Below are 17,650 nucleotides of genomic sequence, written 5' to 3'. Positions count from 1 at the left end.
TTGTTCAACGAAATTCTTGTGGAATCAATTACAAACCACAACCACTCTTAAACTAGAAAACATGTCGAATTTTGTCTCTCCCTGTAACGAAGTGTGAAATAAGTTTTCACTTTTGGCTGGTTTTACGCGCAGATGGAAAAAGTGCAGGAACCCGGGTACCTCGCTCATAGGAAGTCTTTACAGTTCTGTGCACATCCGATGTAAAATTTAGAAACTGAAAATTTCTCTCCCAAATTGGAAAATTTTTCTTATTTCAACTTCCGGGAAGGAAACACTTTTTCCATCAACGTTGATCCGACTTCTAGAATTTGTGCATTGTCAACGATACAAGCCACATTTTAAAAACATTCGTATCAAAGAAAATTTTATTTCTAATCTACAATGGTTGTGCAGATAATGAATCAATTATTCTCAAACTAAGGGACCAAGTTTTTCGATTATTTCTGCATTCTGCATTTTCTAAGTAGAACTGTTCTTTATTTCTGTCGCTCAAAAATACAGTTTTTGTTGTGAGGACTGGCAATTTTATTTTTCTCTTTCACCGAAATTAAAATTAACACGCTGGAAAATTGTAGCTGTAGTTTTAATAAATCCTGTGCCGATTTGAATTATTAACACGATTTCTGTTTTTCACTGTTCTAAATTAACACATTTTATCACCCTGCATGAGCTTACAATAGAATTACTTTCGCTTGATTTGTAACGACTTGTTATTAAACGTGACACAGTTAAGAACGTTGCGCTAATAGCCTCGCACGAAGATTGTCATAAAATTCCACCAACGTAAGCTTTGGTCTAAAAGTGTTCTTAAATCATAAATTCGATGTATGTATGTTAAAGTTCTCTAAAAATAAAACAATCTCGTTTAGCCTGCGTAAAATTTTAAGATTTTTTCACCAGAGAAACACTTTGCCCAACATTTCGTATCAGTCATTCGAATTTAACTTGAATGTACTGAGTTCGATTCCAGCTTTTTGCTATCATTTTTTGCGCCGCGAAGTTCGCAGATGACCGAAATCGGTCAAATTGGGACAGATTTGTCAGGTTTTTCTTACTACGAAGTGTTGAATAAATAGTTTGTGAAAGAGTAAGACTTTGTCACTTCAAATCAAATGTGAAATAGTTCTATGAAGATCGGCTTACTGGATCTTGACCTTTTTGGTCTTTGGGACCTTTGGAGCCATTGGAGTGAGAGTGAGTACTGCTACTCGGATGTAGAATGATATGTAATTCGGATGGACGGACAAATTTGTGTATCCATTTGACAGCTCTAAGCATAGGCATAGGCTCTCCCTTAATAGCCGACACACTAAACCTACGCGGGGCTTCACAACAATTTACAAAGTTCAATTAAGGTTTTGCACTTATTACCCGCTTTGAATTCGCAACTTTACAAAAGAATCATATTTCATAGCTTGGGACAGAAAACTTAACTATCGCTAAGTTGTACAGCAATTTTTTACATTTAAATTTTCATTATGTATTCGAGTGATCGTTTTTTTTTTAAATTGTTTTAAAAAGCACATTCGAAAAGACACACTAATTGTTGTTTTAAAAAATGTCAAATCCGACAAAATTAATTTAACTTTTTTTTAAAGGAACACTTTTCAATATTTTATTTGAAATTTTTCTCTCGTTTAAACAAATTTATTTCTAACGACATACTCTTGAGCTCAACCACACACTATTATGTTTAAAGAAAAAATAAAATTCTTTACAAAACTCCTGAAGAAATCAACCAATTTCGTCGACGTATCCGCAACACACTAAACATAAATACAAAGTGCAACATATCTTAAACTTACAAGGAAAAACACGATATAATCCGTTATAGGGAAAAATGATTCAACCCGCAATAATATGAAAATGCGAAAATGCGCATATTCGAAACGCCTCTGATTGGGAATCAAACAAGTGTGTTGCACAAATATCTTAGTGTATTTGCTAGTTCACAATGGACCGCCCTTTTATTTATCATATCCGTATAACAAAATGTTGATACGTTGACGGTATTTCCCTACAATAATTTTACAGAAGAATAAAAAAAAAACAAATAATTCTGATCGACTGTTTGTAGGTTTTCTTATTATATCGATGGTGAATGGTTCAACATTATTAATGAGTATATAAATAAAACACGTCGATAAATCAATAAATCATATTTTCAAATGGATCAACATTTTTAATCCAATCAACTTTGTGTTCATGTTATTTAATATTAGATTGAATACAGTCCAGTATCCTTACCCAACAGTGGATTATCTATCGTCTAATCTATATCTATAGGTACTGTTAAACTGCAAGCATATGGACACAGTTTTCCATTATTCGCACATAATTTATATTCGAAGAGAATGTATAAAAAGATTAGGCGAAACCAACCACATCGCACAAATATTTTATTGGGTAAAAGAAGCATAAAGTACTTTAGCTACAAAGAGGATTTTCTTTACCTTTTAATACCATCAGCCGGTAAAAAAAATCAATTTTCCTTTGTTAGGAAAAATGCACTCAGACTTTGTTGTAATATCTTCTGCCTTTATGATATTTCATTTTTCCTTTTGTGTTCAGACAGACAGTTCACGAATAAGGAACACCAAGAACACAATATGTGAATGCTTTAAATAAAAAAAGCAAAAAAATTTTAACAAAGAGATATTGCAAAAGTGTAAGCTTTATTTGGTAAGTTAAATTCAATTTTTTTTTGTGTATTTTTAGATTTTCAAGACTTATTGTACCATATATTGATGAAAATGAACATTGAGCAGATAAAGTCTTTGCCGGCGATTGAATGTTAAACCTCCCAATCATCAGCATGCTCCAACATTTTGATGAAGTAAAAACCCTTTACGTGCCTTCGGTGGGGCGTGGCGTAAATGCAAATAAGAAAATAGACTAAAACAAAATCATTGCACGAACCTTCCGTATAGTACATCTCTGTAGTAATTTTTGCTTTTTTGTTGTTGAAATATTCTTTTTTTTTATATTTTCAATGACGATGTTATGTTATGTGTGAGCAAACTGTAAACCTCTTTTGTTATTAGAGAAGTTATAGATGCGTTTTCGCCATCCAGTATGACTGATTATAGTCCAGTTTTCGGTATAGTCACTCAAGTCGTGCATTTAGCTCTGATTGACTTATATTAGGCTTCAATATAGGTATGAGCGTATATTACGCATACATCATCAAACACAAAAAATTGGACTATAAGAAAATCCACAAATTTGTAAGATTGTATGAAAATATGTTAATTTTATTTGGGCTGGTGTTGGAATTTTCAGGGTAGATAGTGGATTACATTGGATGCTGCGGAGGTAGTTCATTACATGACTGATCAATTTTGTGATACCAGTCGAACTCACTCTTGTGGTTTTAAGCAACTCGCTTTGTAAACGCTTATTTTGACAAGTGTAGAGTTTGCATATCCAAGCCGAAGGCAAGGTATGCATCTACATGAGTCAAAATAACCGTTTACGAAGCGAGGTGCCTAAAACCACATGTTGATTCCACGGGGGAAGGACAGTCGAGTTCTGTGTCTTGCTGGTCGGGCGTGTAGTCAGGGGAATTGAGTAAGCAATCAAGCGTCATACGAAACGATTTATTGTACGGTGGACTTGATGTAAAGCTACAAAATTCTGAATTCCACGAAATTAGGTTATGTACACAGTACACTTCTAAGTAATGGAAACTTACATATTGTGTTTGACTACACTTGGACAACTATGCGACACATAATCTACTTTACAAACCGAGTCTTACAGTGATGATTCGATACGAAAAAACTAATAAATACGAAAGCCGCTTCGTTCGGCGTGTGTTCCGTTCAATAGAAAATTCCGAATGAATGGCTGATGGGCTCTCTGTGTAGCATGACGTTGGCTTAGATTCGATGTGTCAGCTGTGATGAACATGGCGGTGGCATCTGTACGTTGTTGCTGGCAGTAACACCACACGAGGGAGTTCGCAAGTTCACAAAATTGAATCTGAGTGTAATGTACTGCCAAGCAGCATCCAATGTATGCTGTTTTATTGCTAAGTCAACCAGATTAATATTGTTACGAGTACATTTTCCCACCCAATGACCTGGCAGTTCAAAATCAAAAGTGTTCGAGAAGACACTTGTCAGATTCTTGAATATCAAAAGATTATTCTAAATTAATGCATGATTTCACAATATTTATGTCGCGCTATTTCATTCACTGCCAGACTCATAATATGCATAGAAAATACCGATACAACAAAATAATATGTTGTTGCATTGAAACGAATCTAGTCTAGTCCCATGAAATCGGCTCACAACTTCTTCATAACATTAATCCCGAAAGCATCGCTGTAATCCTGTTGTGTCGACATGTTGTTTTTGCGAGTTGCTAGATTCATATAACCTCAATAATAGTTCTGTGTAAATCGCGAAGGCGACGTTGCTTTATTTGTATGAAATGTCACGTAAACGACGTTGCTGTGGATGAAATTGTCGTTGTTCGAGTTGTCAAAGTTCGTGTTTACAGTTACTTGGAAGAAACTTATTTTGCGTAATAGATAATTGTCAATGTAATTTGAGCTGTCAAATAAGTTGTCATTTTCACAAAGCTAACCTCAAATCGAACAAAAAAAGTATTGGATGGTGAGACGCCGCACAAATTTCCATACATTTCAAGGGGCGGCTCTGCGAACGAAACATCTTTTGAGGTTAGCTTTGTGAAATTGACAACTCATTTGACACTTTTTGAGAGAAGAAACCGCTATTTGACACTGATCTATAATTGTTGATTTTGTTGATATAACAATAAATTTCGCTGTGAAGTGTTGAGTGTTTTTTTAAAAATAAGGATTTGTGGATGCGAAAATCTGACAATGATTTGCTTATGTAAATTTACATGTAAAACAAATTATACCGCAAATCACGATTCTATTGGACCTTGATTTGCGGTATGATTTGTATAACGTTTTGGAATACCTCCAAATATCGGTCTATATTGAAATTTATATAAAATACCACAAATCACGGACACCATACCGCCAAGCTCGATCCAATTAAAATATTAAACCAATACTATCTCTAGCATCCAAACTCTCTCAAAAAATCGCTTTAGTGGGGAAAATAAGTTTGAGAAACGCTGATTTTTAATATGGTTTCAAAACAACAACAACAACAACACGAGCGAACAAAGTAGCAGTGATTCATAAACGTATTTAGCACCTTAATAATTGTAGTTTGGTTGCTAGGGAGGGTATTGATCAAACTTAAAGAAATTTTTCAATTATTTATTGATTATTGATTAACTACTAAGCAAAATGTTTAATCTTCACAAAGTTAGCCACTACTCCTGGATATAAAATGATTCCAAGAAAATGACGCATAAAGTTAAAAATTGTCACAATACCACAAATCACGGTCAGGGACCTTAAGTGAAAAGTACCTAAATTAAAATTGTTTGTCGCATAGGTGTTCGTCGAAATTGAAAAAATTGACAGTCACATTTATTTTTTGTTTTTTGTATTTATTTTTTTCTAAATTTTTTGATGAATTGATGAATGTAAGCACATTGGTATGCATTCAATTCAAGTCACAAAGTTTGTGGTATCAATACTAAAACAACATCGCGACTAACTAACTCTTTTGATTTCAATGCTGTAAACACCTAAAAAATATTTCATGTGATACATTTTTTGCTGGTATGTAATGAAAATCTCCCTGATAATAGTTATTTACGTATCTGTTGTGGACGGTATATTTTAGGCAATTTCGCGAGTTGTAGCCCGAACGAAGTGAGGGCGACAAGCGAAAGTGCCTAAAATAAACCGTCCACAACAGATGCGTATACAACTTTTCATGCCGAGGGCCCAAATTACGAGAAAAATTCCGTAATTTTTGCCCAAGGCATGAAAATGAATTTTAATGAAGTCCACATGTAATGACCGTTTTCCGCGGGTGGGAAATAGACATGTAACAAACAACAATATTCCGGGTGGCAATAACATAATTATTTATCAGATAATCCTTAAGGCTACGGCCTTTCCCATTAGGATGCAATTAATAAGATCTCATATCACAGTCCTTAAAACAACACCGTTGCTACACATATATTGAAATAGTTATTATGCAACTCAGCATCACAATGTGCAAAATTTTGAAACTTTAGATGTCGTTGCAGAAATCGTTGTATCAATTTCGGTGGAAAGTACTTTATTAGGGTCACATCGTGAGCCTCACGATGCACTTTGCATTCGATGTCTTAAGTAACTATTATCGCCCTAGTGCATTAAACGATTTGCAAAAAAATTTCGCTCAGCGACACATTCATATATTCACGTCTGACTAAACAAAACGTGTTAAATGTCAACACTTTAGTCAACACTTTGGTTAATCGATCCAAGGATGTAGAGATATTGCGGTCTCTCTATGTTAAACCAAACATCTCACATCTACCGGTGAACTCTTGAAGTTTTTATGCTTCATTTACAAAATTTATATTTTGTTGCTTTTGTAGTTAAAATTCACGCCGTAAGTGTGCCTAATATTTGAATTTCAAGTGAACGAGTCGATCATAAAGTTAACCGAAAAATACATTTCAACGCTTCCTTGTATGAAAATGACGCTGCATTAGAAAGATTTGCGTGAGAAAGATTTTGAATTTCGACCGCACAGCGTGAATTGTAAATTTGCATTCATAAATAAAGTCTTGAAGCTTGCATGTCTCTATCGATCATTCGTTTCGGTTTCACAATTTTCCGTTCAAACTTCTCATTTAGACATTCGTCACGACAATAGTAATTATGTAGCCACAAAAGCGACTTCAAATGCAAAACGCTGCGTATTTGTCGACGTCAGTAACGCAAAATCGATCTTCACAATAGTAATGTCGTAAATAGAGTCAGCAATTCCAAGTGAATTAATGACACTGATTGATCTCACTTACTTAACACCAAGGAATTTTAATTCGGAAAATTTTTTATTTTTTTTTTCGGGATTATTTGAAATTTTTTCAGAATTAAAATTCTCTAAAATAAGCCCTGATCAGATCACCACTGGTAAAAATAAAATTTTGACTTAGACTTGACTCCGATTTAAAGATACATGTTAAATCTCTGTACATTTGTCGGTGAAGTATGAGAGTATTACAGCACGATTTCGTACATAAAGTAAAGACAAAATAAATTACGAAATGTATGGTAAAGAATTTAGTTACACATCGTACGGTTTAATTTGTTTTCTGTGTTTTGGCTAGGTCAATCTAGAGCTATGAAAATATGGACATATTCATATTCCGACCCTCTTTTCAATACCCAACTGTGTGTTGTTTTCTCGATTTCGTGCGAAGTAACTAGGTACTAGTCACTAGGACTTAGTGTTTGGTACAAAATAACTCAATTCAATATTTTTGTCATGCGCTAGAGAACACGAGGCGAAGTTAATCGCATATCCTTGTCGTCGTTGTTGATAGCGCCTAGTCGTTTTTATAATATTATTCCGATTCCAATTGAAGCTTTGAATATCTAGATCCAAAGTATATAAACACTGAGTGTCCAAACTGATGCTCAAAAATGTTTTTTCTGGTTCATTCGCTAAGAAAGCCCTTTGATGTCTTGCGGCCAGGATATGCGTCGTTAATAAGACAGTAATGTACAATAAGCATGCGTCAGAAAATTACTATTACATGATGAGGGCGTCGAAAGTAGTGCCTGAAACATGAAAAGTACAGTTTTCGACGCCTGTAATTGTTGTTTAAATCCACACACCAGTAGATATTAAAATAGCTAATTTATCAGAATTATTATCTACATCTGTGGTGACACATACTTTCTTTAAAATTCGACGATATGTTACAAACTTTCTAACCAAACTTGAAAAAGCATTAAATAAAACAAATATTTTCTTGAAAGGTAAATTCTATTGTATTTTTAACCAAATTTATTTACTGTTCAATATATACATGTATGCATTGAGTACAGTACACAACACAATGTATTACGTATGAGAATAGAAGTTTATCACTTCAACAATTTCACACCCATGAACAACCCTCCCTTGCACAAGCAAAATTGCAAAACAAAAGTGAAACATAAATGAAGTCAAAGTCAATTTTCAAAAATTTACGCCAACAAATTGGATTTTCCATCATAGAAAATAATTTATTGGATGAATGAGGTATTTCGACAGGTAAAGAAACGAGAGAAGCAGACAAGGAAATTGAACGAAAATAAATTTACGGCGTAAAAAATTCGTTCAACTTGATGTGACAATAAATATTCATCTTTTTCATGGTTGCAGGAAGATGGTCAATCTTACTAAGAGTTTTTCCACAATAATTTATGAGTTAGAGGCGCTAATCATTAGCGACCATAACATTCCACAAAATATTTTTAATTTTTTATTGCATTCGGTATGTTTTCCCGCAAACCTCGACTCTAGTGACCAATCAAGATGAAACCGATGTGCTACATTCTCATTCGGGTAGATTCATTATCCATTTATTGGATGCGTTTTTTGTCGATTTCTCCGAACTTCTAACCAATATTAAATGTCGTTACCTTTTCAACGATACCTCATACAACATATTTCGATGAAAATCATAAGCTGAAGATTGTTTATGTGAGGTCTCTAGGAAGTATATGTCTTTAGTAAGCTAGTGGAACTTATAGATAAAGTATGAGACCAAAACTTCTTTCGCAACATTTCTGCAACAGGTAAGATTTTCAACTCTTTTTTGTTATTTTGTTATTTTTAACATACCAAACTGTATCTTGGCACAAGCTAAATACGTATTCCGTCAAATCTTAAGTTATCGCAAACCCGACCCATGGTGAAGTAGTGAAGTAAAATATTGTGTTAAAATGGCTATTTTGCTGACATGAGCCTAAATGGAAATTTTGCACAATAGATTTAAAGATTCCAGTTTAGGCACAAGTTAGCAACAAGTTTTTATGTACAGTAGTGGGATCTTCATTTTTTCAAACGTCGGCCTCGCCTCTGGTTGACAAATTTCAATTTGGGCACATGTTAGTAAAATAGCTATTTAACCCCGTATGATGTAGGAACCTGATAGGTTTAATTTACCGATTCAAACACTTGCGATTCCGAACAAAGCCGGTCAAATGAACCCGGAATTATGGCCGAAAAAGATAATCAATTTCAACCTTTTCTTTTACGGATGGCTAAAGGTTATCGATATATATTTAACTCTAACAATTGTGTCCACACAATTGCCAGGTGCATGTTAAAAGAAATGAAGTAATAGTACATTGCTGCTATAAGCCTGTATATAAGAGACGTGTACGTATTCACGCGCCTATCTACCTAGGTGAAATAATAGCAGTGAAAAAGTGCTATTATTTCTTGGGGTTATAACATTCGCATTTGGCTCATGCCATAACTCCCCAAGTGTCTAAATAAACAAGTGGACAGAGGTGCATAATCTACTATTAAATCAACATCAATCAAATGGTACTACCGATATGCCTGCCGTTTGTGAAAGGTTAATAACAATTTACTCTACCTGAACTGTAAAATGATCGATGTGTTAATGAGATGGCGTCGAGGACCTATTGCACTAAACACCGAGATACTATGATTCATATTACACATGCTCTCATCTTACTACGTATTACGTAGTACGTAACAGATAATAATAATGTATGGACACAATTCCAAAAAAATATTCTGATGCATACAATCATACTGTACTCATGAAAACTCTATCATAGAACCATTCAAGAATTTTTCGCATTAACAAAATGCTCTTGTCATTTTATTCTTTACCATAAGCTATTACAATGCCAATTTTGTCTGTGTGTTCAGAAAGTACAGATATGTTCATATATTAAAATTATGAGGGTGGATGAATCTCTGCAGGTCTTGCATATTTTATAAGAATTTAATGTGTCTCCGCTAAACCGCTTAGGAACGTATTTTGAATATGCTGCAGATGGTTATAATATTTCGCAACGCAACTACAAGGATTATGGGGCCATTCATAACGAGCGTCCACACGGATTTCGGTATTTTGCATTTATTGTACAACACATATAACTTTCAGCAAACTTCAATCTTATATTTTATGTTTCGTACCCAATTCATATTAGACAACAAAGTTCGAATATTTAAGATTTAACTACCGTGGCGGGGTGGTAACATAGGTACGTGAACCAAATTTATTGCGTTGGAAATTCGAAAAGGTGAGAAAATTCTCAGTTGCCTCGTTTTCGTCCTTCGACCGTCTCGCTCACGTTTAGGCAACCTCCTCTGCTTTTCGTGTGAACGTACTTTATGGACGGCCTTTATCACGTAAATGTATTAATTTTAGACCAAGAATTTTCGGTCTCACATTCAATAACACAGTCAGAGTTTTAAGCTTGCAGCTATGATGTGAATGGTCACATCATTTTTATACAACTCGAAAGTAGACCAAAAGTAAAATAAATTCCCTTTGATCATAAATAAATATTATGGAACTTTTGAAGGGGCAGTTAATAGGAATTGTCATTTGATTTAGGAAAGAATGCGAACAGTTTTTTGTTCGTTCGATGCAATTTTCCTTAGATTTTTATGATTTACAAATATAGTTAACAGAGTTTTGGTTTTGCCGGCAAGTTTAAATCAACTTTGTTCGACTATTGTCATATTGTCACTATAGGTAAAAATATTTCGTTTTGATGCAGCTCATATTGCTTTTTTACTCATTACGAGTTCAATATTTGTAAAGTTCAAGCGTCTTGGGTTGAGAACAATGGTAACCATGGAACTGAAAATAGTATGCCAAACGATATTGAAACCCAGTGTGAACAGTGAACACATAGGAAGGAAAAGTTAATGCCTGATCCATGCGAAAGTTGACCATTAGCAGGCAAGCAATAAACCAGAATACATTGAACGCTAAGCAATTCAGCAATTCGAATTCCGAATCGTCTGTACAGTGCGACTAACCTAGTATACTAGGAACGAAATTAGTAGGAGTGAAATACCGGTGGCTCCCAACAACGTCTTAACCGGAAGGCCGTGTGACAGCTCAAAACACAACTACACCAGATTTTTGCAAGGTTCTGAAAGAACAGGTTAATACACTTACGAAGGCGGGTGAAACACAAATCTTGACAATTCAGACATGTATTTTGTTTAAAAGGTCAACTTGAAAACATTTTTTTTTTCTTAAGTTGAAATCGTCATATAAAATTTTCCAAACTTAGTTAACACTACAGGAAAATTTTGATCACACCGCCTTCGTGATCAACTCGAAAGTGTCTTAACCTGTTCTTCCAGAACCTTGGATTTTTGAGTCGACTCAATCAGTTGTGTTCAGTATACACATCTGACAATCGTGTTTAGACCCGTACGAAGTACTGGGGTCTTATAGGTTTACGCATACGTTTGTAACACGTCGAATTGGACTCCCTGAGTAAGGGGAAACCTATTGTGGTTGTCTAGAGATGCCAAATCCGCGAAAAAAAATGTCCGTCTGTCCGTCTGTCTGTCTGCACGATAACTTGAGTAAAACGCATCCGATTTTGAAAATTCTTTTTTTTCCCGTTTGGTAATGTCAAAAGACAGGCTAAGTTCGAAGATGAGTGATTTTGGATCGACCCCTCCCGAGCTGTGGCCCAATAAGTGCTTTACGGTTTTTCGAAGATATCTTCGGACATTCAAACGTTAAACTTGTAAGTGATACGTCAAATAAAAGGTATTTACAATACCGATCGACAAAAAAAAAGTTTATGGAAATCGGATGACCGACTCGTGAGTTAGACCCCTTGGTGTGGAACAGGCACAGGGCGGCAAGCAGTTTTTGCTTGTAGGTCGGCCACATTTGAACATATTTCGTCTGTTTTAGCTTTATTAGATAGGTATTGACCGTACCAATCAGGGAAATTTTTTTTTATGAAATTATGTTCTCCGGAGCGTGAGCTAGGTCTCTTGGAGTGAGCTCTTATCTGGCTACTCGGAAGTACAGTGAACGTGGTGTATTTTGACAATATCTCGAGTAAATTTTGACCGAATTTCATGAATTTTTTTTTGTTTGAAAGGTATTAACGAATGTAAAGCGTCGGTACTATTTCCGGTCTCCTAACAAAATGGCTGCCGGCGGCCATATTGGATTTTTGTAAAACGATATAAAGTGGGAAAATTTGTACTTTGATAGTTTCTGTTAACATGGAAATAATTTGTTATGTGTGTGGGGTTTCAGGGATTCCATATACGGACATCTATATATACCTATATACAGCTATATTGAGCTATATACAGGCATATAGAGCTATATAATAGCATATTCCTCTGTGAAATGTTTATTTACAGTGAAATATAGGTAAATATAGCGGTATATAGCTGTTTAAATAGGAATTTATGAAATTTGTCTTCGTACGGGGCTGTCTATATTGCCTCCGGCAATTTAGTTGTATATGATAACAAGGCAAAGAGTGGATAATGTAAGTGATTTTAAAGGGAGAATAGTTTTTCAGCAGAGAAGAAAATGAAGTAAGAGAAATGAAGAGTTTCACATTAAAGGCTTTTGATACGAATAGGTGTTTCGTACGGGTCGGCGTTAGCTATGTTTTTTCTGTTGCAGCTGAGTTTCGAGCTTTACCACTGCGTAAAAGTGCGCAAATCGGTCCATATAAGCATGACTTGTGTTGATGTTTCGAGAAAACCGGTCCATAAAAGCATGACTTGTGTTGATGTTTCGAGAAAATTTATTGTTTCCCTTTACTGGAGTCACCGGTCTTACGCCGGAAAGAGTAAATTTCTATAATTTTTCTAATTTTCAGCCGGTAATCGTTTTTAGAAAGCTTGACACCACAATAAGGGCTGAGCCGATTACAATAAACAATTTTTTTAAACGTAACTCAACGATTCGTCCTTCAAGAATTATTTAAAAATAATCTTCCCCACGTGGTCGAAGCTTGACACTACGGTAAGTTCTACACTTACCGACTGAATTCAATGGACAAGCTGTGTGGATTAACTCAGGGATGATTTGCATAAAAAATAATCAGAATTCGATTCGTCCTTCGAGATCATGTGGTCATCTTTCTGAATTTTTGGCCGTAGTCATTAGTTTCTTCTAATAACTTTCTTACTAATATCTAACCTTGAACATTTTGAAAAATGCATTTTGAATTTCTTACTTTTTTAGCTTTATGTAACTTGTAGCTTGTGTAACTAACATAAATAGGTCTCGATACAGGTATTCAGCCACCGCTGGGTCGGGAGCTAGCTTTTACTTGTTATCATTATTATTGCCATTTAAAAGCTGCAATCTACAATGGGTATCGGTGTTTCTGGTGTATTTGAAAAGCAGTCACATCATTTATGTCCAGCATAGCCTATCAAAATCAAAATGCTAAAATAAACGAAAATATTTCACGCATTTGTCATAATTGCCTTCCTTTTACATTTTATAAATATTAAGCCAAATTCGTACTCTTGGCTCCTCAACTGTTTCATAACAATAATCGAAAATTAATACTTTTTCAATTATTTTATTTTTAAATAATCGATTCCATACCCTTTCAATATTCTTCGAACGCAACACTTCATCATAAGTCTTGTACCATGTAAAAAACATACATGCGACCTTAAACAAGAAAATATTTCGATTAGGGAAGCAGGGCTATATAGATTCCATTAGGCTTAATTTATATGCATAGCCAATCTGTTGAAGTTTTATAGCATTTTGCATGGCACTTGAGCAATATCAACTCGTCGAACATTGTTACAAGATATTTTCAATATTTTTATGCAAATATTTGTCATTTATTATTATATTATGCAAAGTGAAATAATCAAATCTATTTTAGAGTTATTCATATTTTGAAATTCACTTTAAACACCATATTAAGTAGCAGTATTCGATTATTGGTTTATTGGCTCTTGCATGTTTGTTTTTATGCGACAGGTCAGGTAAGAAATGTGAATGGAATAAAAAAAAAGTATTCGAATCCTTTCAGGCATGGTATATTATATGCTGTAAATATCCCTTCAATTAAGTAAGAATTTTCAAATCGACTTCAAAATGCACTGGTTTGTTTATTTAATGGACATAATTTATGTTGTTTGCCGAACTGACATCACTTCGTTATGTTGTCAGTTTTGAATGACGAAAATGCTATTTACGCAGGAGATGGTTTAGGTTATACTGAGAATTTATTTAGACATAAAATGACTAATTTCACATTATTTCAATATCTATTTTAATATTACAAACAAATGTAGAATGTTTTGACATGATCGGATATTATAAAGTTCTTGTCCTGACGTAAATGTCGAACATAATATTCAACAAGACATAACATCAAAGGCAATTTCATTTTTATTTCTTGTAATAATTTTGGGATTATATGTATAGTTCCTGGACAAGAAATTGCCTGCTAATATTGTGGACATGTTTTGCGATTATTTTTTTTCAATGTCAAAGTATGAGGGGATACTACAGTTTCTTGGATTGAGGTTGTTTTTTCTGTTCCTTCTTTAACGAAAATTGTGGTTGGTCGTCTTGAGAAATTATTAGATATCTAAAATTCATCAGAATTTTAGTTTCTGGTGCACATTTTTAAATGATTTTGTTTCCGCGATATGAACTATTTCTCACGGTGCTATGGCCGTCAGTCTGTTCAAGACTTCCGTTTCAATGTCGACTGTTTTGAACTAGATTTTGTCAGTTCTGGAGCGTTAGAGCTGGTAATTCGGTTTTGTTACCTCGACCTTTACAAATCTCCAGCGATGAATTTCTGTCACTCCAACAATATTATGTGTACTAAAGTCTCTTTTTTAGTTAGAATTCTAACCAACCCTACCGCCATTCCTCTACACTTCCATTACGTTTCAAGGATGGCACAGCTATTTCCAGATACGACACACCGTTTCTTTCGATGTCAACTGTGATTGAAGACGTAATTTATGATCTATCCCTTTCCCATTTTTTAGTTTAGATGATAACAAACGAGAAGACATGCAAGAATTTTTCAATGCATTCGTTTCGATTAAAATGATAACTACTAAAAAAAAAACAAGGATTTTTTGCCTGAATTTGACTGAATTACATTACCAACGAACAATTGCATTGAACACAAAGAGACGTTATCGGCACTAAAACCAAGACGCAACTTAATAACCGATTCAATCAGTTGTCATTATTATGGACAGCAACATGATGAAACGAATTATTTGTGTTGCGGTCGAGTTTCGAACCCACAACTGACGATTCAATAATTCAATGTGAAGTCTCAACTTACACACTGCGCTATTTATTATCGGAGGCAGATAATTTTGATTTAAAAAAAAAAATTCTTAAAATTACTCATCTCTTTACCGAAAAAAAAAATCCCGAAACCCTATACACTTTCACTTTATTCTTACGTTCTTGCCACCATGGGGTGCATACCACCCTAATGTAAATATTAAAATATAATGTTCATACGTACCGCACAAGTATTTTCATTGAGCGTATGTTGACAAATTTTCTTTCAAACGTAATATTCAATTCGCCACGGCATAATTCCGAATAAACACATATATGCACAACTCTGAGATTCGCAAAAAAAAATCCTCATCTAATTCAAATACTACCAAACTATTGTGTAAGTTAAAATAATCTTTTGTAATCCTTATTGAAATTCCCGAATAGCAGAAAAAAAAAGAAAATAAAATAATCCACAAAGGTTTGTCATTCTTAACATTTTATTTCTTTATGGTATTTCGCAATTCCCTCAATAGCTTTACACACAAAGGTCATTCAATCACACTCATCTACCAATTTTGGATTTTCTTATTACGGTATTTTGAGGTGATTTTCGATGGTGACAATGGGGTGACATGTACATATGAGAATATGTCAGAGATTGAAGAAATAAACTGCTGTGAAGGGAAGCGAATTTAAAGACAACGCCGATAATTATTTGATTGCAAACGAAAATAAACGAAACGAAATAATGTTTACAGTTGAAGTTGGGATGAAGGTGTTTTGAGAATGCATTAAATCCAGTAGCATCCCGTATTTACAGCTAATTTTCCGAGTATATCTAATGAATCTTTGAGTAGAGATATGAAAAATTGAATCAGGCACGTTTTGAGCTGAACGAAACCAAAATGATAGCAAAACATTGGCTAATTTTCCCGATTTGATTCGATAATTATTTGCATCATAATAAGCATCAACATTCAACGTGAACTATTGAGCGGTATAACGAACAATTGCTAATGAGTAACAACGTGTCACAAACACTGCATCATTAAAATTTTAAACCGCAAATTGCAACGATACCAATAACAATAAGGAACGTCAATTTCACCCCTCTTAAAAAATGAATTTAACTCCGCATACCTACCCAATAATCATCTCTCAAAATTAACATGCGCTTGTTACCCAAAACATTTTTTTTTTAAATCTAATAATAAAGAGGTCTCCATTCTGTTCCTACAACTATTTAGCTTCTTTCTTTTCGGATAAATAATTGTACAGAAGCATTTTTAATTTTCTTTCGCAACTGAACTGTGAATAATTCAATTAAGAAGTGGGGTTCATAGTTCGCAAAACGATGCTAATGAATTTTTAATCGAAATAGAGACAGGAGAATGCAATTAATAATTTTTGTACAGAAAACAGTTCAGTAAATTAACGTCGATTTCTATCACGATGCAACTTCGTTTGTATGGTAATAAATATGAAACAATCCGTGAACAATGTTCCGTAATTAATTGAAATTTAATTTTTCATTTTATGTTGGAGCTGGGATGTTTTTTGTGGAAAAAAACATTCCGTTCCGGAAATTTTCTGTGATTTTGTGTTTGTATCGTTAATTGATGTATTGAATAGGTGAAATGTTGCACAACAATTTTGATATTTGAAATGTGAATTTATAGCAACGAAAATATTGTTTATTAGGTATTTATACAAGTGGATCGGGAGACCATCTGTATTCGCAGACTAGACCACCGGCTTAACGTAACCTTTAAATCACGCCTCAAAGTATGCAAATACTCTTTGAAGAAAGTTAGTGGCTAACTGATGTCTCGCCTAAAGGGGTTGTATGCCTCTTGTGCCAATAAGGAAGTTCTGTTGAAAACAACAGAATAAAATAAAAAGTTTGAAGTTCTGCATCCTCTATCCATTTTTAATGTTATGGTAATCCTGGCATTAAGATCATAAAGATCGATAACGGAGTTACTATTCAAATAGAATTGAATGAATCGTTGGGCCTTGCGCTGTTTGGACCTTTTTTTCTTCGGTGTTTGTTTCTCGGCTTCCCGTCCGCAGATCGCAAACGCCTCATCAGGATAGTTATTGAATCTATTAATTGATTTGATCTAATTATTTTCTTATACTAGTACTATCTAGTACTTCATTTGTTGAACCATATCATCATTTAGTTTTACCGTCATGGTCGATAACAGATGATATAAGTATAAGGTTAACACCAACCAATAACTTTATACTTTCCCCTTGTATATACACGGAATTTTAAAAACCGACACATTTTCTGTTTTGTTGTTTATCTGTTTTTTTGTGAATTTTGCATGTATTTTGATATGGCGAAATCAAAAAATGAAATAAAACACAAAATCAGAAAATGTGTCGGTTTTTTAAATTCCGTGTGTGTGTGACAATTTCTTTCTACCACTCAATTGTTAGGTGGAAATGGGGCTATTTGAATTTTCGT

The sequence above is a fragment of the Bradysia coprophila genome, assembly GCF_014529535.1.
Source record: "Bradysia coprophila strain Holo2 chromosome X unlocalized genomic scaffold, BU_Bcop_v1 contig_12, whole genome shotgun sequence".
NCBI classification, from domain to species: domain Eukaryota; kingdom Metazoa; phylum Arthropoda; class Insecta; order Diptera; family Sciaridae; genus Bradysia; species Bradysia coprophila.
Note: the sequence above shows the minus strand (reverse complement) of the source record.